The sequence below is a fragment of the Ictalurus furcatus genome, chromosome 4, assembly GCF_023375685.1.
Source record: "Ictalurus furcatus strain D&B chromosome 4, Billie_1.0, whole genome shotgun sequence".
Taxonomy (NCBI): Eukaryota; Metazoa; Chordata; class Actinopteri; order Siluriformes; family Ictaluridae; genus Ictalurus; species Ictalurus furcatus.
The window spans coordinates 25743615-25767381 of NC_071258.1; positions in this window are offsets into that span (position 1 = coordinate 25743615).

Consider the following 23767-nt stretch of genomic DNA (forward strand, 5'->3'; position numbering starts at 1 on the left):
CCCCCTGTGTTATTGCCAGATTCTGCTGTTTTTTTGGATCTGCATCCATTGTCATAGCCTGATATGCACCCTGCTTGTTGTTACCCAATGTGCCCCTTGTGCCATTTTCCTGATCTGCATCCACTATGTCTAACTGATAGACTTCAGGATGGATCTGCAGCATATCCCAGGAACACTTGGCACTAGACGGGAATACACACAGGATTGCCAGTCTGTTGTTTAGAAGTATTGCAAAAAGTTCATATGCATAATTTATATGAGCGGAATGTCTTCTTTAATTTCAACCTGTAATTAAATCCCTAAAAAGGTGTCAAATGTGTTGATAAATCTTGATAAAATATAGCACAATAATATAGCAGATTTGGTTCACTCTTTGTTGGTTCATCATTGATACAGTCACATCGACCCCATTATAAATGTCTCAGCACACTAACATTAATGACATAAACAGCAGCAAGTATATTAGGCTGCTGTCACTGTAAGACCTAATGCATGGATCCAATATGTTGATACACATCAGGTTTTTTTTCCAAATGTTTACAGTCACTTAAATTATAACCGACTGTGTTTAGGTTATGAAGTCAAGTCAAGTTGGCTTCAGGAAGGTGAGAGGTACTAGAGATCACATTGCCAATATCAGATGGGTTATTGAAAAGACTTGTGAGTAACAGAAAGATCTGTCCATGTGTTTCATTTACAGCAAAGCTTTCAACTGCATTGAACATAACAAGCTCTGGGAGGCACTGCGTGACCTCAACATCCCAGTTCACTTGATCAAGCTTATCAGATCACTGTACATTCATCAAAAAGCAATGGTGCAAACATTATGGTGATACAGATTGGATCAAGATCGACAAGGGCGTAAGACAAGGCTGTATATTGTCCGGGTTTTTTTCCGACCTATATGCTAAGGTGATCATGAGGAAATTAGAACTGGACTCATCCAATATTGGAGTGATGATCGGAGTAAAAACCAACAACAACTTGATACACGTGGATGATACGACCTTGCTGGCCGCAAGGGAGTAGGAACTGATAAATCTAATTTTGAAAATTAAGGAAGAAAGTGAAAAAATGAGGCTGTAGCTTAACATCAAGAAAACGAAGATCATGATGACAGCAGCTAGTGGAGAAGTAAAGTTTAAAATCAATGACTAAGAAATCGAATCAGTTCAGGATTTCATCTTCCTTGGATCAAGAGCTGGACATTAAGAAAGGCAGAAAGAAGGAGAATCGATTCATTTGAAATGTGGTGCTAGTGGAAATCTTTATGAATACCATGGACAGCCAGCATAACAAACAGAGAAGTGCTGATTTGCATAAAACCAGGGACATCACTAGAATATGACTGACTTACTTTGGCCATGTCATGCGTTTAAACTCGCTAGAGAAGTCAGTAATGTTGGGAACGTCCAGTGGAGCCAGAAGAAGAGACCGACAAAGAACACGCTGGCTCAGCACCATCAAAGCAGATACCAATATGAATACCAAGCAGTTGAAAGAAGCAGTACTTGACAAGATTGCATTGAGAACACTTGCCTATGAAGTCGCAGAGAGTCTGACATGACTGAATGGATAAATTTAATTGAGAGACGGGCACATTGTTGTTGTTTAAACCTGCTTGTAAACTTTATTATTTATGTTTGTACTGTACCCTTCCACTGTATTTTCTAGCAAATCTTGTTGGTTATATTTCCCAAATGTTAATAAATAATTAAATAAAGCTAAAATATACTAGTGACCTAGTTTAAACCACCCTGACCAGGCAGTAGTAAAGACCACTGCATGTTCATGTTACTGAATATGGTCTTTGTTCCACTGTCCCACTATTCTCCAAAAAAAAAAAAAAAAAAAAAAAACAATTATAGAACTTTGTGTTGGTTAGTCATGCAGTACATGTGTACCAGTTTCTTAAATGTGCTTACTCATTCACACTGTTTTGTTGAAACTATATTTAATGTTGGGTGTTGATGAAGAATAAGGTGTTTAGTAGAACATACTGAGCTTGTGGTTTATGCACTTTTGTTTCTAAAGACTTACAGAAGTTATACATTTTATATATTATCACTTTGTCAGGAAGCAGATACTAAATGCTTTATTAAACAAAAGCAAACTGAACAATGACAATCCAACATTGTGGTCAGAAACAGGCAAAGGTCAGGCAATGAACAAACAACATATACTAGGGCAGGCAAGATCAACAACACAAATGGCAGCAGAGGTCAAAACCAAAAAAAATCATGCAATGCATAAACAGCTTGGTATAAACTGAGAAAGAGCCACAACAGGTATACTTCCCAAAGAGTGTAAGAACCGAGACTCTATTTATACTGTGAGGTGCTATGCAGGTAATTGAGTCCAGGTGTGTGTGTAATCAGTATTCTGGTGAGTGTGAATGTGAGAGAATCTGGTTGTTGTAGTTCTCAGCAGCCATATCTGTAGGCTGCGCTGTGTTCTGGGAAGTGTAGTTAGATGCCAATTTCGGCGTTGACATGACATGAGATTTAGACTTGGGTTAGGTTTAGGTGTAAGCATAATTATTAATGCAGATATTTAGTATTATGTCAATGGTAGGTCCTCATTATAGTAAGAAAAATGTGTGTGTGTGTGTGTGTGTGTGTGTGTGTGTGTGTCTGAGTGTGCTGAATGTTTTTATGAAGAATGCTGATGATGGGGAATATTTGTGCGAAGTTGGCATGTTGGTGTTTGTTAATGAATTATGGTTTAATGTGTTGGCTTTTTATGTAAGGTACACATTTAACTAAATGTGAAATAATGTGAAACAATAATAGATTTGCACATGAATAATATAAAGGCTGGTATCTCTAGAGAATAATGAAACAAAAGAGGAAATGAGGACAGAGGGAAAGATTGGCTGAGGAATGAGTTGGGATGAGGGAGGGATGCTTCAGGGGTCCACATTGTACTGTTTGGAGTGTGGATGAGCTGTATAAGCTGCTCTAGGCAGAGTGTGAGGTGAACGGCAGCCATGTTTTTACCCCGCAGAGTCACAAATCAGCTTTTCAGCAGGGAGATTATCTGTGGCCTGGCAGCCTCTGAGAAGACACACACACACACACACACACACACACACACACGCACACACACAAAACACACAGATAAGGCAAAATCAACAAAAACTCACACACTCTCAGCAGCCACCAAACACAAAAATTCCCTCTCTGCATCTCTCTCTATGTCTCTCTATCTGTCACTCACTCACTCACTCACTCACTCTCTCACACACACACAAAACGAAGAGAAAATATTGTGCATACGAGACAATAGCCTTTTCTTAGAAAAGCATATTTAATGGTTAACATATAGTAACAGGTGTGTCACATTCAGTAAATTAACATAAATTAAGATGTAAATGTAGAAAAACCTTTTTTTTAAGGACAGAATGATTGTGTTACAGTTTTTTTCTCATTTGTGAACACAGCTGTCCATTCAGAAGTTCATTTTTCAAAACAGTTCACACACAGGCCTTAATTATATGTCACTGCTTGCAAAATGCTCTACCACTCACAAAATCTTAAAACATACATCAAAAGCAAATAATTCTATCAAACACCAACAATTATGCTCAAATTAATATATTCCTTCAATCAATCATTACACAATGGACTACAAAATACAGCTATCAGTATGAAGCTATTCAACTTTCGTTTGTGCTGTATGCCTGTGCCATTTGTTTAATTTTAAATAATCAAAGTGTGTGCCAAGAAGATGCAGGCAAGCATATCACCCCAGCTAATAGGGAATGTTCTCAGAACTATGGCTAACATTCTGACAAGATTCTATCAAATTTATGAACGAGCATTCTTTCAGAAAGCTTAATAAAACATTTGTGAGTTTGGAGCAGGTTTTTGATTAAAAAGAATACAATCAGCCATGCAAACCTGGACACACCATCAAACACTCCAACAACATAAAAACCGGAGACATCCAAATCCACTGTGAAAATATCAACAATCGAGTCATGGAAAATGGACTGGCTCAATACAGAAGCTCATGCTAACTGGGCTAACTCATGCAATCTGGTTATCTTCAGCAAGAGCTGTGCAAATTTGTGCAAAGAGCACCAGTTTCTATCCAAGTTTAGACAGCTTTGTCTCTGGCCTGGTGATCATCAAAAAAAATTATATATATATATATATATATATATATATATATATATATATATATATATATATATATATATATATATATATATATATATATATATATACACAGTGAGGGAAAAAAGTATTTGATCCCCTGCTGATTTTGTACGTTTGCCCACTGACAAAGAAATGATCATTCTATAATTTTAATGGTAGATTTATTTGAACAGTGAGAGACAGAATAACAACAAAAAAATCCAGAAAAACGCATGTCAAAAATGTTATAAATTGATTTGCATTTTAATGAGGGAAATATGTATTTGACCCCTCTGCAAAACATGACTTAGTACGTGGTGGCAAAACCCTTGTTGGCAATCACAGAGGTCAGACGTTTCTTGTAGTTGGCCACCAGGTTTGCACACATCTCAGGAGGGATTTTGTCCCACTCCTCTTTGCAGATCTTCTCCAAGTCATTAAGGTTTCGAGGCTGACGTTTGGCAACTCGAACTTCCAGCTCCCTCCACAGATTTTCTATGGGATTAAGGTCTGGAGACTGGCTAGGCCACTCCAGGACCTTAATGTGCTTCTTCTTGACCCACTCCTTTGTTGCCTTGGCTGTGTGTTTTGGGTCATTGTCATGCTGGAATACCCATCCACGACCCATTTTCAATGCCCTGGCTGAGGGAAGGAGGTTCTCACCCAAGATTTGACGGTACATGGCCCCGTCCATCGTCCCTTTGATACGGTGAAGTTGTCCTGTCCCCTTAGCAGAAAAACACCCCCAAAGCATAATGTTTCCACCTCCATGTTTGACGGTGGGGATAGTGTTCTTGGGGTCATAGGCAGCATTCCTCCTCCTCCAAACACGGCGAGTTGAGTTGATGCCAAAGAGCACCATTTTGGTCTCATCTGACCACAACACTTTCACCCAGTTGTCCTCTGAATCATTCAGATGTTCATTGGCAAACTTCAGACGGGCATGTATACGTGCTTTCTTGAGCAGGGGGACCTTGTGGGTGCTGCAGGAGTTCAGTCCTTCACGGCATAGTGTGTTACCAATTGTTTTCATGGTGACTATGGTCCCAGCTGCCTTGAGATCATTGACAAGATCCTCCCGTGTAGTTCTGGGCTGATTCCTCACTGTTCTCATGATCGTTGCAACTCCACGAGGTGAGATTTTGCATGGAGCCCCAGGCCGAGGGAGATTGACAGTTCTTTTGTGTTTCTTCCATTTGCGAATAATCGCACCAACTGTTGTCACCTTCTCACCAAGCTGTTTGGCAATGGTCTTGTAGCCCATTCCAGACTTGTGTAGGTCTACAATCTTGTCCCTGACATCCTTGGAGAGCTCTTTGGTCTTGGCCACGGTGGAGAGTTTGGAATCTGATTGATTGATTGCTTCTGTGGACAGGTGTCTTTTATACAGGTAACAAGCTGAGATTAGGAGCACTCCCTTTAAGAGTGTGCTCCTAATCTCAGCTCGTTACCTTATAAAAGACACCTGGGAGCCAGAAATCTTTCTGACTGAAAGGGGGTCAAATACTTATTTCCCTCATTAAAATGCAAATCAATTTATAACATTTTTGACATGCGTTTTTCTGGATTTTCTTGTTGTTATTCTGTCTCTCACTGTTCAAATAAACCTACCATTAAAATTACAGACTGATCATTTCTTTGTCAGTGGGCAAACGTACAAAATCAGCAGGGGATCAAATACTTCTTTGCCTCACTGTATATATATATATATATATATATATATATATATATATATATATATATATATATATATATATACAGTATCTCACAAAAGTGAGTACACCCCTCACATTTTTGTAAATATTTGATTATATCTTTTCATGTGACAACACTGAAGAAACAACACTTTGCTACAGTGTAAAGTAGTGACTGTACAGCTTGTATAACAGTGTAAATTTGCTGTCCCCTCAAAATAACTCAACACACAGCCATTAATGTCTAAACCGCTGGCAACAAAAGTGAGAATGTCCAAATTGGGCCCAAAGTGTCAATATTTTGTGTGGCCACCATTATTTTCCAGCACTGCCTTAACCCTTTTGGGCATGGAGTTCACCAGAGCTTCACAGGTTGCCACTGGAGTACTCTTCCACTCCTCCATGACGACATCACTGAGCTGGTGGAAGTTAGAGACCTTGTGCTCCTCCACCTTCTGTTTGAGGATGCCCCATAGATGCTCAATAGGTTTTAGGTCTGGAGACATGCTTGGCCAGTCCATCACCTTCACCCTCAGCTTCTTTAGAAAGGCAGTGGTCATCTTGGAGGTGTGTTTGGGGTCATTATCATGCTGGAATACATGCTGGGATCATGCTCTGCTTCAGTATGTCACAGTAGATGTTGGCATTCATGGTTCCCTCAATGAACTGTAGCTCCCCAGTGCTGGCAGCGCTCATGCAGCCCCAGACCATGACACTCCCACCACCATGCTTGACTGTAGGCAAGACACACTTGCCTTTGTACTCCTCACCTGGTTGCCACGACACACGCTTGACACCATCTGAACCAAATAAGTTTATCTTGGTCTCATCAGACCACAGTACATGGTTCCAGTAATCCATGTCCTTAGTCTGCTTGTCTTCAGCAAACTGTTTGCGGGCTTTCTTGTGAATCATCTTTAGAAGAGGCTTCCTTCTGTGACAACAGCCATGCAGGCCAATTTGATGCAGTGTGTGGCATATGGTCTGAGCACTGACACGCTGACCCCCCCCCCCTCAACCTCTGCAGCAATGCTGGCAGCACCCATATGTCTATTTCCCAAAGACAACCTCTGGATATGACGCTGAGCACGTCCACTCAATTTCTTTGGTCGACCATGGCGAGACCTGTTCTGAGTGGAACCTCTACTGTTAAACGGCTGTATGGTCTTGACCACTGTGCTTCAGCTCAGTGTCAGAGTCTTGGCAATCTTCATATAGCCTAGGCCATCTTTATGTAGAACAACAATTCTTTTTTTCAGATCCTCAGAGAGTTCTTTGCCATGAGGTGCCATGTTGAACTTCCAGTGACCAGTATGAGGGAGTGTGAGAGCTATGACACCAAATTTAACACACCTGCTCCCCATTCACACCTGAGACCTTGTAACACTAACAAGTCACATGACAGCGGGGAGGGAAAATGGTTAATTGGGCCCAATTTGGACATTTTCACTTAGGGGCGTACTCACTTTTGTTGCCAGCAATTTAGACATTAATGGCTGTGTGTTGAGTTATTTTGAGACAGCAAATTTACACTGTTATACAAGCTGTACACTCACTACTTTACATTGTAGCAAAGTGTCATTTATTCAGTGTTGTCACATGAAAAGATACAATCAAATATTTACAAAATGTGAGGGGTGTACTCACTTTTGTAAGATATTGTGTGTATATATATATATATATATATATATATATATATATATATATATATATATATATATATATATATATTGTCATGACGGACCGATAGCCGGCACACAAGAAATTAAAATTGCTCCTTCCCCGACTGCCGCACTGGCGCTGAAGAGACGGCCCCACTGCAATGTTGTGGACAAGTAGGAAGCATGTGCCGGTGGGGCGGGGCCACCGACACACCCCTGGCCAATGACTGGTGCACCGCATGGGAGAATTCCACCATCCAGCAGACAAGGGGAGAGTATAAAGGGCCGCTCTTCCGCTCGACGAGAGAGATTCCTCTCACATGACAAGTGCGTGTGGCTTCCTGCCAGCTCTTAGCATTGGTGTCACTATGCGTGTTGTCTAATCGGCATTGTGTGTGTGTGTATGTGTGTGTGTGTGTGTGTGTGTGTTTGTTTCTCCCTTGCAGAAGACTCGGACACGAACAAAGCCTCTGCTCCCTAGCTGCACACGCAGCGCTGCCTGACCGCTGAGAAGAGCCTCGATTCTTCCAGAAAGCATCGACGCGATGCCGGAAACCGTGCAGCCCACTGATCCTGCACCACACGCTGCCACGCCCACACGCAAGCACACGAGAGCACGCACATACACACTCACAGCCATGGACCGGTTTTTGAGGGCCCTACCACCAACAGAGCGGCAGGTCATGGGACTGCACGCGCCAGGGACGCCTAAGGAACTCATAGCCCTGGAGCATGCTTTCGCTACCCTGGAACTCGGCCGGGAAGGACGGCGGTCCCGTAGTCCGCCCCGAGTATTCCTGCCCCACTGGCCCGACCACCAGCGCTACCCTGAGAGGGGGAGGGCCCTCTGAAGCCCAACCGCCTATGGGACACCCAGACACGAGCCCATGCCAACGGAGCCAGACCTGGGGCCACCCAAGAAGGCCCAAAAACCCTGGCTGGTGGGGTGTGTGCTCCACACGCCGAGCCCGCCAAGAGACCCTACCCTGTCGGTATGGGTTGAAGGGAGCCCAGTCACCGCCTTGCTAGACTCTGGGAGTCCCTCGCCCGGCCGACAGTTCTGCCAAAAGAACTCGGCCAGGACGGGACCATCACCGTGACCTGTGTCCATGGGGATACCAGGGAAGTCCCAACGACCGAGGTCCAGATCTGGGGTAAAGCAGGCACCTGGCCACTCCTAGTCAGCGTCATCACCGACCTCCTGGTGCCCCTGCTCCTCAGGAGAGACTGGCCAGGGTTCCCGACCAGCCCAGCGCCAAAATCCGGCAGGGCATGTCAGCGCCCGAAGGAGACCTGAGCCCAGCAGGCCTACTTGGCGCAAGACGAGGGGGGTGCCACAGCCGAAGGTAAGCTGCACACACGCTAATCCTATGTTGTCTGTATTCCAACAGGTGAACCGGCAGGGAAATTTTGGGCGGGAGCAGAAGGAAAACACTGCTGGGCCCAGGTGCGACAGATAGAGTGGGTTGACCAGGACCCTGACCAGAGGCTCCCCTCCTCCTACTTCCTCGTTCAGGGTGGCCTCCTCTACCAATGAGCCTGCTGCCGAGGGGAGCTCGTGGACCTCCTGGTAGTCCCCAAAACCAAAACACAGACACTGATGCACCTGGCCCACACCCATCCGCTCGGCGGCCACCTGGGGCCACGAAACACCCTGGAAAAGCTAAGGGATCACTTTGTCTGGCCAGGGATGGACGCAGAAGTCCAGGGCTTCTGCCAACGTTGCCCCCAGTGCCAGCGCACCGCCCCACGGAGGCCCCCGCCAGCTCCCCTTATTCCTCTGCCTATCATAGGCGTCCCCTTCGAGCGGGTTGGTATGGACCTAGTGGGGCCACTCCCCAAGTCCGCCTGGGGTCACGAATACATACTCGTCATCCTGGACTATGCCACTCGATACCCCGAGGCAGTGCCCCTCCACAAAGTCACCTCCCGCAATATCGCGAAAGAGCTGATGCTCCTCTTCAGCCACGTGGGGATACCAAAAGACATCTTAACCGACCAAGGTACGCCTTTGGTATCCAAGCTAATGTCTGATCTGTGTCAGCTGTTGCAGGTTAAGCACCTGAAAGCGTCTGTCTACCACCCCCAGACCGACGGGCTCGTCGATAGTTTCAACCAAACCTTAAAGCAAATGCTACGGAGGGTGGTGAACGAGGAAGGAAGAAACTGGGACCTCCTCCTGCCCTATGTACTTTTCGCTGTCCGGGAGTGCCCCCAAGCCTCCACGGGCTTCACTCCTTTCGAACTCCTCTTCGGACGGCGACCTCGAGGACTGCTGGATGTGGCTCGGGAAGCCTGGGAGGAACAGCCCTCCCCATTCCGCTCGGTCATTGAATATGTGCAGGAAATGCAGGAGAAGATTGACCGAGTGGCCCTGATCGTCCAGGAGCACATGAAAGCCGCCCAGGAGGAGCAGAAGCGAGTTTACGACCGGCCAGCGCAACCCCGAGAGTTCCTACCTGGTGACCGGGTGCTCCTGCTAGTACCGAACAGTTCCTGCAAGTTCCTAGCCCGATGGCAAGGGCCCTACACGATCCTTGAGAGGAAGGGACCTGTGAACTATCGCCTGCAACAGCCCGGTAAGTGAGCTGACACCCAAAAGTACCACATAAACCTGTTGAAGAAGTGGGTAGAGCCAGCCCCAATAGTGTCTGCGTTCGCAACCTTAGAGACAAGCCAGGATGAGGGTACAGTGGTCCAGCTGGGTGAAGATCTCACTCCTGGGCAAAAACAGGAGTTATCAGAGTTGGTGGGCCAATTTACAGACGTGTTCTCTACCTCCCCAGGGATGACACAACGGGTCCACCACGAAATCAAGACCCAGCCGGGAGTGGTGGTGCGACAGCTGCCCTATTGACTCCCAGAGGCCTGCCACCAGGCTATCGAGGAGGAGGTTGGCCGAATGTTGCAAGATAATATCATCGAGGAGTCCAACAGCCCCTGGTCCAGCCCCATCATCGTCGTGCCAAAACCCGACGGAAGTATGCGGCTATGCAACGACTTCTGGAAGCTGAACCAGGTCTCAGAATTTGACAGCTATCCCCTCCCATGAGTGGACGACCTGGTGGAGCGACTGGGGAGAGCCCGGTTCTTTTCCACCCTGCATCTCACCAAGGGATACTGGAAAGTGGCCCTAGCCCCAGAGGCAAGGCCGAAGACAGCATTCAGCATGGCGCACAGCGAACAGCCACTGGCAGTACCGGGTTCTCCCCTTCAGGCTCCACGGAGCGCCGCAATGTTCCAGCAATTAATGGACATTGTCCTGCACCCACATCATCTCTTCGCAGCTGCCTACCTAGACGATGTGGTTATCCACTCCTCCACGTGGTCGGATCACCTGTTCCACTTGGGGGAGGTCCTGATGGAGCTCCGGAAGGCTGGGCTAACGGCCAACCCCAAAAAGTGCCACTTGGGGCTAACGGAGGCACAGTACCTCAGGTACCGTATCGGCCGGGGCCTGCTAAAGCCCCAGATGAAGAAAATTGAGGCAGTAAAAAACTATCCCCAACCCACATCAAAGAAACAGGTACGTACCTTTTTGGGGTTGGTTTGGTACTATCGCCGATTCGTGCCTAACTTCTCCTCTGTAGCCTCCCCCCTCTCAGACCTCACGAAAAAGGGCCAGCCGGACCGGGTGAAGTGGTCAGCCGAAGCAGAGAGGGCCTTCCAAGCCTTGAAAGATGCCCTCACCAGCGCTCCAGTACTACACAACCCAGACTTCACCCTTCCATTTACTGTGCACACCGACGCATCCAAAACCAAGCTGGGCACAGTTCTCTCCCAGACTTTCGACGGAGAGGAACACCCGGTCCTCTACATCAGTTGGAAGCTGTCCCCCGCTGAGAAGAAATATGCAGCCAACCCTGGCGATAAACTGGGCCATAGAGGAGCTCCGATATTACCTGTCCGGTCGGCACTTTGTCCTGGTGACAGACCACGCCCCACTGCAGTGGATGGCCAAGGCCAAAGACACTAACGCCAGGGTAACCCGATGGTTCCTGGCATTACAAGACTTCTCATTCCAGGTCCAACACCGAGCGGGGGCCCACCATGGGAATGCAGATGGGCTCTCGCGACGAGATGCACTGTGGGCCTGACACGCAGCAGCAGTAGGCTCGGAGCTGAGGGGGGGTACTGTCACGACGGACCGATAGCCGGCGCACAAGAAATTAAAATCGCTCCTTCCCCGACTGCCGCGCTGGCGCTGAAGAGACGGCCCCACTGCAATGTTGTGGACAAGTAGGAAGCATGTGCCGGTGGGGCGGGGCCACCGACACACCCCTGGCCAATGACTGGTGCACCGCATGGGAGAATTCCACCATCCAGCAGACAAGGGGAGAGTATAAAGGGCCGCTCTTCCGCTCGACGAGAGAGATTCCTCTCACATGACAAGTGCGTGTGGCTTCCTGCCAGCTCTTAGCATTGGTGTCACTATGCGTGTTGTCTAATCGGCATTGTGTGTGTGTTTGTTTCTCCCTTGCAGAAGACTCGGACCCGAACGAAGCCTCTGCTCCCTAGCTGCACATGCGGCGTTGCCTGACCGCCGAGAAGAGCCTCGATTCTTCCAGAAAGCATCGACGCGACGCCGGAAACCCTGCAGCCCACTGATCTTGCACCACATGCTGCCACACCCACACACAAGCACACAAGAGCACGCACGTACACACTCGCACTCACGCACACCCCCAGAACACCACAGATAAAGAAAACTTCCGTTTTGCAATTACAGCGGCCTCCTGTGTGTCTGTGCTCCACCCACCGTGGGCTAATATCCTTACAATATATATATATATATATATATATATATATATATATATATATATATATATATATATATTAGAATTGCTTTCAAGCGTTTACACATACTTAAGATACTTTTTCTAAACTCTTAACCCAGCAACACACCTACTGTACATCACACAGTTAGCCAAATAGTTAATGTTCTGCTCAAAACCACATTTTTTTTCATTAAATACCAACTCTAGATTTCAAAATGCAATAAAAAATAAACACATTTTCTACCCAACAGGAACATATAGTCAATCATAGCACAAAGGCAGTCAAAATACTAACAGTCGATGGCATAACAAAAACTGCATTACTTGTTCAATTCTACATGCATTCAGTAGACAATATGAAATCCATTGCTTTTTATCTTTCAGTTTCCTTTTACTGTAAACAGTTTGGTTGAGTGTGAAATGTGTGCATTCTTGGCAACATATTTTCTAAAAGTGAATGAGTCCTCATTACTTTGTAGAATGCACAGTAGAAAAAAAATAGTAAGTGACAGAATTGCTGCAGTAAAGCTTTATTAGCAACATGAAATTGCTGCCAGTGTTCAACAAAAAAGCCAACATACATGATCTACATCTTATGTTGTCTCTCGCTATGCAACTTGGATAGAAATGCTTTTCATGCCTTATCTACCACTGGCAGGCTGCAGCTGGTGTCCATTGCATCTAGGAGGGACATTTAGTCATCTTGGTGATGATCATACACTTTCCATCTCCAGGCAGAAAGGCAAGTAGGGGGAAGGAAAAGAGAAACCATTCTTGGATGGGGTGCAAACCAGTTTGTTATTGCATGCAAACGGTGGAATGCTACATTGTCCCATGCAATCACAAATGCCCTCCTGTTTCCTCCCACCTGTTCCCTTTCTGCTTCTGGCACTCGTTGTTGGTTGAAGCCATCTAAAAACAAAATGTGTTTAGTGTTGTAGGGACCAATCTGTCATTTCTGCAGGACCAAACCAGCACTTGAGACTGCAGCACACATTGTGATATTTGCTCCTCTCTTACCTGGCATATCAATGGTGGTCCTTTTTCTGACAACATTTCTTCCCTGCTGACATGTTTTTGCAAGGTTAAACCTTGCCTTCTGTACATAAATGATTTCATGTGGGGTCTGATTAGCCTTCAACTCCATGACTCTCTGAAAGCTTTTCAGTATGTCCCATTGTATGTACTGTAACCTGTGTTTACATGTAGACTAACATAGTGTGTATTGGTGCCGGAGTTCCTTGACCCGCTCACTGTTCCTTTCAAAAGGAATAGTGTACAACTTTTTCACTCAAACTCTGTGTTTGGTCAGAGTTTGAGTGTTGGTCAGAGTCCGAGCAATAGTAGCCAGGCTGATGCTTTCCACATTGTGAAATATTAGGTTGTCGTCTACAATTCTGGTCTGAAATTCTCTGTTTTACTGCATTGTCTCCAATGACCATTCCTACAATGACATGCTCTTGGTCTTCACTGAGGAGCTTTCCTCTTCCCCCAGAGGGAGGAAGACACTGTGTCTTTTAGAGTAACAAAAATTCAACATATGTATTTGCTTTGGGACTGGTGGCCTACAATTACTGTAGGACATAACAATAGTAATAATAGAAGAAGCCCTTGTGAAATGCCTTACTTAACTGTTGGTTTGTTGAAAATCTGGATAATGGAAGCCATGATTGACCATCTGAGTTTATGCTGGATTCTTTCACCAGCCTCTCTCAACGATAGACCATGGTTTGTCACATGGTCTATGATGGTGGCTCTTATTTAATCAGTGACAACAGCTTTTACTCTCCTGTGAACACCACCACACATTCTTACTCCTCTCCCCTACCTCTCCTTATCCCTTGTCCTGGTCCAACTACTCTTATCCCTGGTCCAACTACTCCTCTTCCTCATCCAGGCATATTTTTTTCTCTCTCTGCTCATCTGTGTTGTTCTGTATCCACATTGAACAAAACCAATCCAAAACAACCCCTTTTTGCTGTGTATGTCCATGTAATGGAAGAACGATTGAGATTGGAATCAGCTATTTCTCAATATTTCAAATGCTTATCAGATGTTTCATTTTGAGCTGCTGTTTTTGCAGAAGTAAAGGCTTTATACTTTATTTATGGTTTGGAACATGAGGTCTTCATTTCTTGCATGCTGTGTGGAAGCATTTGTACATAAGACAAGAAAGATCCATTGGTATTGGTATTTGGTAAGCTTGTATGTAAAGAAAATTTAAGCATTTTTAAAAAGTGTTAATTGACTGCATAGTCTGTCAAAACAACATGAATTGTGTTAATGGTATAGTCCACAACAGACGGATGTTGTGCTAATTTTGTTTAGAGTTTTGAAAATGTGACTACAGATTGGACAATAAGATGTTAGCAATTGTAAAAAAAAATATATAATAATAATAATACATTAAATATCATGCCCTCATAAAGATAATAAATGCCCCTGAAAATCAACTCCAGATGGTAAATATTGCCCCTTAATTTGCACTTTAATTTAAAACCAATGGCATCCAGAGTCTGCATATGACTTTTACGACAGGCAAATATCTTTAGTCAAACCACAGTTGTTCTAAAGGTGAGTTGGTTACTTATCTGGATATCTTGGAGAAGTTTTCATGACTGGATAAATAGTTTACTCTAGAGCAGACCTGGGCATTGTATGGCCCACGGGCCATATACGGCCTTTTGGTTGACTCTGACCGGCCCGCGTAAGGTTAAGTGGAAATTACAAAATAAACATATTTTCCAATTTTACCTCATGCATGGACTGAAGCTGCATTGCTTTTATTTTGAAATTGTTTTTTTTATTCATGTGCATAATGACGCAATACGTAAATCAATATGTGCGCATGATTGAATCAACACAAGCAGGTCACAAGGCGATTTTAGCCCTCAAAAATGTTCGCTCATGCTAAAAAAAGAAAGGTAGATGCCGAATGCAGGGTTTTCAACAAAAAAATGGACTACTAAGTATTTATTTGCTGAAGTCGGAGGTAAAGCCGTGTGTTTAGTTTGCGGAGAGCAGATCGCGGTGTTTAAGGATTACAATTTGAGTCTGCATTTTGAGACGAAACACGCAGAGAAATACAAAAACTTGAATGATGCTGAAAAGGCGCGGACATCGGAAGCTTTGCTAGCTAAGCTACAACAGCAGCAAGGCTTTTTTACCAAGCTTCACACATCCAGGGATGCAGCAACCAAGACCAGCTTTATAATATCCCACAAAATCGCTAAAAACAATAAGCCATTCTGGGAGGGAGAGTTTGTCAAAGAGTGCTTGGTGGACTCTGCAGCACTAATATGCCCTGAAAAAAAAGGAGCATTTGAGCAAGTCCCGCTGTCCAGGCGAACCGTGACGAGAAGGATCGAGGACATTGCGGGGAATTTGGAGCTTCAGCTGCAACGTGAGGTGGGAAGTTTTGACTTTTTCTCCTTGGCTTTAGACGAGGGTGTTGATGTTCTTGACACCGTCCAGTTACTCGTATTTGTCCGTGGGATAACGGACTTCAAGATTACGGAGGAGCTGGCAGCAATGCGGCCAATGAAACGGACGACGACAGGGAGTGATCTTTTCACTGAGGTAAATACATGCATGGAGACGCTGGGACTGAAATGGGAAAGGCTGGCAGGGGTCACAACGGACGGTTGTCCAATTCTAACAGGGAAAAATGTCGGACTTTTGAAACGTATGCAAGATAAAGTGACTGAAATTGACGCAGATCAGAAATCTGTAATTTTGCATTGTATTATACATCAGCATGTGTTGTGCAAGTCAGTGCTAAAAATTAACCATGTCATTGATGTTGTAACTAAAATAGTTAACTTCATCAGGGCACGAGCACTGAATCACAGACAGTTTGTTTTACTTTTGGAGGAGCATGAGACTGAACATAGTGACATCCGCTACCACACAGCTGTCAGATGGCTCAGCCTGGGCAAAATTCTAAAAAGAGTTTGGGACCTGAAAGCAGAGATTCGAGAGTTTTGTGAGAAGAAAGGCAAAGACATCCCAGAGCTCTCAGATGAGGACTGGATGGCAGATTTTGCATTTGCTGTTGATGTGACTGCAGTGATGAATGAACTAAACACCAAACTGCAAGGGAAGGGCCTTTTTGTTCATGAAATGCACAGCCTGGTGAAGGCTTTTATGAAAAAGTTGCAGTTTCTTTCAAGCAAACTGGAGAGCAACACTCTCACTCACATGCAAACCCTGAAAGAAGTCACACCATCAGCTGATCACCTCCGCAGGTACTCATCCATGTTAGGAGCACTGCATGTTGAGTTTTCAAGGCGATTTGAAGATCTCAGAACAATCGAGGATGAAATGCACTTGATTTCCTCTCCCATTACCTGCAGTGTGGATAATGCACCCAGTGATGTTCAGGTGGAAATCATTGACCTGCAGTCTGATGCAGTACTAGCAGAGCACTTTAACTCAGGATCACTGCTGTATTTTTATTCTTCTCTCAAGGAGGATAACTTTCCAAACATGAGGAGACATGCTCAGAAGATGTTGGTTCTCTTTGGCTCTACCTACATATGTGAACAAACATTCTCAGTGATGAAGTTTGCCAAATCCAGGTATAGATCCTCTCTCACTGATGCTCATCTGTCAGCTGTGCTTCGCATCTCCACCTCAGACATTGAACCTGACTTTGATGCACTCGTTAAAGCCCAACAGAGACTAGATTTCTCTCATTGAACAAGAAAAAAGAACTGAAAAACACCAAATGAGGTGGTTAGACTACAAATGTAGGCATTTAAAGGCTCCAACTAGCAGTGAATTGGGACATTTTCTTTGGAGGCCTTTTTCTCAAAATCACAGTTCAGTGACAATCATTATTATAATATGATGTATCTTGCTTAATATTTGGAGTACAAAGACAATGTTGTTATGTCTTTAGAAAGCTAAGAATCTCTTTCCAACAGTATATGAAACTCAAAATGTGTTTTGGGGTGAATGTGAATGAAAATGATCACTAATAATAAGTCACAAATGGTAAAAATGTTCACATTTTGTTTACCATTGTTTTGAATTTGATTGAATAAATGGCATTTTTTGTAAGGCAACCTCACTTTTTCATTGATTAATCATAACATAAACTCTTACCAAGCTTACCAACTTGTCGAAACAGTGCTATTTACTGCTTTTTATAAAGAAATACAATTAATATTATGCAGAATTGAGTTCAGCCTTTTGGTCTGGCCCTTCACAATATTTTCTGTTTCTCTGTGGCCCCATGGAAAAAATAATTGCCCACCCCTGCTCTAGAGGCTTGCAGTCCCAGGGAATTCCTGTGGGAGCCAGTTAGATTTACTGTGACATAGAATTAATTTTTAAATTGTATGTGAAATCTTACAAGATCTCCTAAATTGTGAGCAGAAGCAGGAGGTCTTTACTGCTTTATATTCTGTAAATGACTTTCTCACATAATAGCCTACACTTTGATATTTGGGTTTCATTCTAAGTGGATTATTTATTATTTGGATGTAATGTGTGATATACACTCTTCACATAAATTCTATCTGATTAACATGCAGCTGCACTTAGCGACAGCAGGAGGAAAATCTCTGTCCACAAACTGCTCCCCCATCGCTGCGTGTTATTAGCTTTGCATATTAACATGAGATGGTCAATTGTATTTATAATTACTTGAAAATTAAATTAAAGTAAACCAGTAAGCAGGGTATATGTGAACCATGCTCCTACTTTATTTGCCCTGATGCTAATCGAGTTTGTCCCAGGCTAACTGTAACATCAACCACAAGAGACATAACTGGGTGCACCATGAACATTTGGTAAGCATTTTTTTGAATGATTACAAAACCAAAAACAATTAGTCATGTGTAGAATCTCAGGTCAAACCAGGAAGCAAAGGTGATAACAGGAAGAGATAAAAATTGAGCCACATTTACATTTATTCACTTAGCAGACACTTTTATCCAAAGCGACTTACAAATGAGAAAGATACAAGCAAAGCGATATCAAGCAGAGAACAATACAAGAAGTGCTACCATATGAGATCTATTAATTGAATTCCAGAAGAAGCAAAGTGCAGAGTAGAGGTGTAAGTGCATTTTTTTTTAATTTTTTTTTTTTATGAGTTTGTTAGGTGTTCATTGAAGAGGTGGGTCTTTAGTTGTTTTTTGAAGATGGTGAGAGATTCTGCGGTCCGGATTGAGATTGGAAGTGCATTCCACCACTAAGGAACAGTTAGTGTGAAGGTTTTGGAAAGGGACCTTGCGCCACGCTGAGTTGGAACTGCTAAACATCGGTCGCTAATCGATCGCAGATTGCGAGAGGGAACGTAGGCCTTCAGGAGAGAGTTGAGGTAGGAGGGTGCTGTTCCTGACAAGCTCTTGTAGGTGAGCATCAAGGCCTTGAACTTGATGCGGGCAGCTACAGGAAGCCAGTGGAGGGAGATGAAGAGGGGTGTGACATGGGTTCTCTTGGACTGGTTGAAGACGAGGCGCGCTGCAGCATTGTGAATCATCTCAAGGGGTTTGATGGAGCTGGCTGGGAGGCCTGAAAGCAGTGAGTTGCAGTAGTCCAGTTTAGAGATAACAAGAGCCTGGACTAGTATCTGTGTAGCCTGTTTGGTGATGTAGGGTCGGATTTTCTTGATGTTGTAAAGGATGAACCTACAGGACCTTGCAGTTGCTGAGATATGGTCTGTAAAGGTCAAGCAGTCATCAAGAATCACCCCAAGGTTCCTGGCCGTCCTGGTTGGCATGAGTGTGAGTGAGCCGAGCTGTACAGTGAGGTTGTGGTTGATTGAGGGACAGGCTGGGATCACGAGAAGCTCAGATTTTGCCAGGTTAAGTTTAAGATATTTTTCCTTCATCCAGACTGAGATGTCCGAAAGGCAAGCAGAGATACGTGCAGAGACGGATGGATAGTCAGGCTGGAAGGACAAATGGAGCTGGGTGTCATCAGCATAGCAATGATATGAGAAGCCATGAGACTCAATCACCTGCCCTAGAGATGTAGTGTAGATAGAAAAGAGGAGTGGACCCAGAACTGACCCCTGTGGAACGCCAGTTGTGAGTTGCTGAGTTTCAGAAATACCTCCCCTCCATGATACCACATTCCACTTAGATAGCTCTCGACCACTCAAACCATAATTCAAAGACACTCTCAAGACTGGTACCAGCAAGTCTGGGTGTGGATGAACAAACACACCATTCAGTAAACACTAACGGTCTTTGTCAGAGAAGCGATCTGGCAGGATGTTGTCTATAATCCTAAATTAAACTGTAATCATTATGAGTTATTAATGTATATAGTTACTAGCAAGTTAACTGTTAGGCTCTGTAAACCACATTATCCATGTATGTAATCCAAAATATTGCTATTAGGCTTTTATTATCTTGTATTTAGGCCATTATATCTGCCAACTTAGTTATTATAGCCAAGATATGTCTGGTATGTGTGTGTTCATTGAGTGATTTCCTGAAGGATAAGAGTAAGCAAATTCAGGTAGAATGTTGTTATATGTATATGTTAATATTTTGGAACAAAGTTCCAAACACATCATGAAAAGTTTGGAACCACTCATCTGCAAAGACAATGGACTGATTAACATCAGAGGTGGAGAATATGGCTTACACTCTGCCCTACGAAAATGTTTGATTTGAGGAAACATTCTGGGGCTGGAATAACCAGAAAGAGTTAAAATCCTAGGACACCAAAGAAACCTAGCTCTCTCATCTCATCTCATCAGAAGAAGAATACAGTGAGGGAAAAAAGTATTTGATCCCCTGCTGATTTTGTACGTTTGCCCACTGACAAAGAAATGATCAGTCTATAATTTTAATGGTAGTTGTATTTGAACAGTGAGAGACAGAATAACAACAAAAAAATCCAGAAAAACGCATGTCAAAAATTTTATAAATTAATTTGCATTTTAATGAGGGAAAAAAGTATTTGACCCCCTCTCAATCAGAAAGATTTCTGGCTCCCAGGTGTCTTTTATACAGGTAACGAGCTGAGATTAGGAGCACACTCTTAAAGGGAGTGCTCCTAATATCAGTTTGTTACCTGTATAAAAGACACCTGTCCACAGAAGCAATCAATCAGTCCTATTCCAAACTCTCCACCATGGCCAAGACCAAAGAGCTCTCCAAGGATGTCAGGGACAAGATTGTAGACCTACACAAGTCTGGAATGGGCTACAAGACCATTGCCAAGCAGCTTGGTGAGAAGGGGACAACAGTTGGTGCGATTATTCGCAAATGGAAGAAGCACAAAAGAACTGTCAATCTCCCTCGGCCTGGGGCTCCATGCAAGATCTCACCTCGTGGAGTTGCATTGATCATGAGAACAGTGAGGAATCAGCCCAGAACTACACGGGAGGATCTTGTCAATGATCTCAAGGCAGCTGGGACCATAGTCACCAAGAAAACAATTGGTAACACACTACGCCGTGAAGGACTGAAATCCTGCAGCGCGCGCAAGGTCCGCTGCTCAAGAAAACACATATACATCCCTGTCTGAAGTTTGCCAATGAACATCTGAATGATTCTGAGGACAACTGGGTGAAAGCGTTGAGGTCAGATGAGACCAAAATGGAGCTCTTTGGCATCAACTCAACTCGCCGTGTTTGGAGGAGGAGGAATGCTGCCTATGACCCCTGGAACACCATCCCCACCGTCAAACATGGAGGTGGAAACATTATGCTTTGGGGTTTTTTTCTGCTAAGGGGACAGGACAACTTCACCGCATCAAAAGGACGATGGACGGGGCCATGTACCGTCAAATCTTGGGTGAAAACCTCCTTCCCTCAGACAGGGCATTGAAAATGGGTCGTGGATGGACATTCCAGCATGACAATGACCCAAAACACATGGCCAAGGCAACAAAGGAGTGGCTCAAGAAGAAGCACATTAAGGTCCTGGAGTGACCTAGGCAGTCTCCAGACCTTAATCCCATAGAAAATCTGTGGAGAGAGCTGAAGGTTCGAGTTGCCAAACGTCAGCCTCGAAACCTTAATGATTTGGAGAAGATCTGCAAAGAGGAGTGGGACAAAATCCCTCCTGAGATGTGTGCAAACCTGGTGGACAACTACAAGAAACGTCTGACCTCTGTGATTGCCAACAAGGGTTTTTAAACCAAGTACTAAGTCATGTTTTGCAGAGGGGTCAAATACTTATTTCCCTCATTAAAATGCAAATCAATTTATAACATTTTTGATGTGCGTTTTTCTGGATTTTTTTGTTGTTATTCTGTCTCTCACTGTTCAAATAAATCTACCATTAAAGTTATAGACTGATCATTTCTTTGTCAGTGGGTAAACATACAAAATCAGCAGGGGATCAAATACTTTTTTCCCTCACTGTAGAGGTGGCGCAAAGTCTCCAGACAACATCCGCTTGGAGACCCAGACAAGAGCCACCGCCAGCTCTACAAACCTCCCTGATAACAGACTTTGTTTTATTCATCATTCCGATTGTTCTTCTGAGATGCCACTTACACGCCGACCTAGACCACTGACAAATAACCATCGTGGGGATCTCCTCAATGCCACGATGTAACGAGGAAATCCCCTCAAAAGGCAAGCAGTACCTCCAGAATCTAGCTAATCTGGTGCATATAATATTAAGCTTGAAGCCATTCTGAAGAAGAGAAAGTAGATTAATAAGTTGATGGTCCATTCAGGTTATGGTCTGTGAAATAACATACAGTGCTATAAACTCAGAAATTCATTCACTCTGTTGAAAGCCATTATCACCCCGGTTTGTGTGTGTGTGTGTGTGTGTGCATGCTTGCATGTGTGTTCATGTGTTAGATTAATTTCTATGTAGTACAATAGTTTAATAAAGTCTCGGCTGTTCTTAAAGATATGTGTCTTATTGTTTACAAAATCTACTGCCTTGAATTGCTGATCTTGCTACAATGCTCTTAAAATAATGTTTCACTATATTTAGGATATTATTGCCAGTGGCCACAAAGGTAATATCTAATGCACAATTAACAAATACACCAAGTCCCCCCTCCCCTCCACTCCACTCTCCATTCCCTTGCCACTCCACTCCCCCCTATCCTCCACGCTGGTCTTCACAACCAGCCAGGTAAGACGGCAGCTCACCAAAACCCGGATCAACAAGTCCAGAGGACCCGACGACATCCACCCGAGGGTCCTCAAGGTGTGTGCAGAGCAGCTGGCTGGAGTGTTCCGGCATCTTTTTTTACCTCTTGCTGAGATTGAAGAAGGTGCCGAAGATCTGGAAGACTTCCTGCATTGTCCCTGGCCCTAAAAAGGGACGTTCCAGCGACCTCTCCAACTTCAGGTCTGTGGCACTAACGTCTCATGTAATGAAGACTTTCGAGAGACTGGTTCTGCAGCACCTTAGGCCCCTGGTACGCGACTGCCTGGACCCTCTGCAGTTTGCGTACCAGGCTGACATCAGCGTGGATGACGCCATCATCTACCTGCTTCACACAGCCTACACCCACCTGGAGAAGCCACACAGCACTGTGAGGATCATGTTCTTCGATTTCTCCAGTGCTTTTGACACCATTCAGCCTCTCAGGCTGGCTGAGAAGCTCTCCGTGATGCAGGTGGATCGGGAGCTGGTGGCCTGGATCACTGACTACCTCACTGACAGGCCACAGTATGTCAGGCTACATGGCTGCCAGTCAGACGTCATGGTGAGCAACAGTGGCACACCCCAGGGAACTGTACTGTCACCATTTCTCTTCACACTCTACACTTCTGTCTTTTGCTTCGACTCTGGAATGAGCCACCTCCAGAAGTTCTCAGATGACTCCTCCATCATTGGCTGTATCACAGATGACAGAGAGGAGGAGCATAGAGACTTGATTGAGAGCTTCATCGGATGGTGTGACAGAAACCACCTCCAGCTCAACACAGGAAAAACCAAAAGCATTAGAGCGGGCGTGCTGCATGCAGGGGTGAATGACATCAGGCTGCGGCAGATGGTGGTTCTGAAGAGGGACTTCGGCAGCCTGATCGAGACGGTACGAGGCAGATCACCCAGCACGAAGATCATTGTCTCTGGACCTCTTTCCACATACAGACGTGGAGCTGAAAAGTTCAGTAGACTTCTTGCTTTGAATGACTGGTTAGTTTCTTGGTGTAATGAACAGAATCTGCTGTTTGTTAATAACTGGAATCTGTTCTGGGAGCGTCCTAGGTTGTTTCGTCCTGATGGCCTGCACCCCAGCAGCCTCAGAGCAGAACTGCTGTCAGACAACGTCTCCAAGATGCTACACACCAAGTGACTGCCTATCGTAAGTACATCTTCCTACAATAACAACATTCATCATAATCAATGTTCAATTAATAGTTCAACACTTGTAGTACACACTATAGAGACTCTGTCTGTTCCCTGAGCTATACAAATATGTATCAAATTTTGGAAAGTTTGTTTTATAAACCTAATTAACATAAAATTAGATCATAACAAATGCACATCCAGCACCTTTAATCTGAAGCTAGGACTATTAAACATTAGATCTCTTGCATCTAA